The sequence below is a fragment of the Odocoileus virginianus genome, chromosome 15 (assembly GCF_023699985.2).
Source record: "Odocoileus virginianus isolate 20LAN1187 ecotype Illinois chromosome 15, Ovbor_1.2, whole genome shotgun sequence".
NCBI classification, from domain to species: domain Eukaryota; kingdom Metazoa; phylum Chordata; class Mammalia; order Artiodactyla; family Cervidae; genus Odocoileus; species Odocoileus virginianus.
Window position 1 is genome coordinate 27,697,141 of NC_069688.1, and position 429 is coordinate 27,697,569.

Here is a 429-nt window from a genome sequence, read left to right on the forward strand (position 1 = left end):
TACATGAAAATACAAGGAAATAGCTTGCATGTATACAAAATTAGAAAAGAAAACCAAGATTTGCAAAGTATAGATAATCAAAGTTAAGGAGCATGTAACAATGCTTTTAGATTTAAATTTTACTTATCACTGGGTGCTAAAATTGTTCAAGCTTGTGAAGAAAGTTTTCCATAAAAGTTTCAATTATTCTTCCTTTGATTGCTATTGTAGTTAAACTCTATATTGTTTGAGGCTAAGGGATATTGATTTTTCATGTTGGAATATTAATAGGGACTTATAAGATATATTTGAAATGCCCTAATTTATTATTTCCTTCCTCATCTTTTGCCAGGAATTAAGCTCAATTTTTTTTCTTTTTGATCAATCCAAGTAGGAGAGAAGGAAAAATATCACTCCAATCAGAATGAGCACAGTGAACTGAAGTTAACT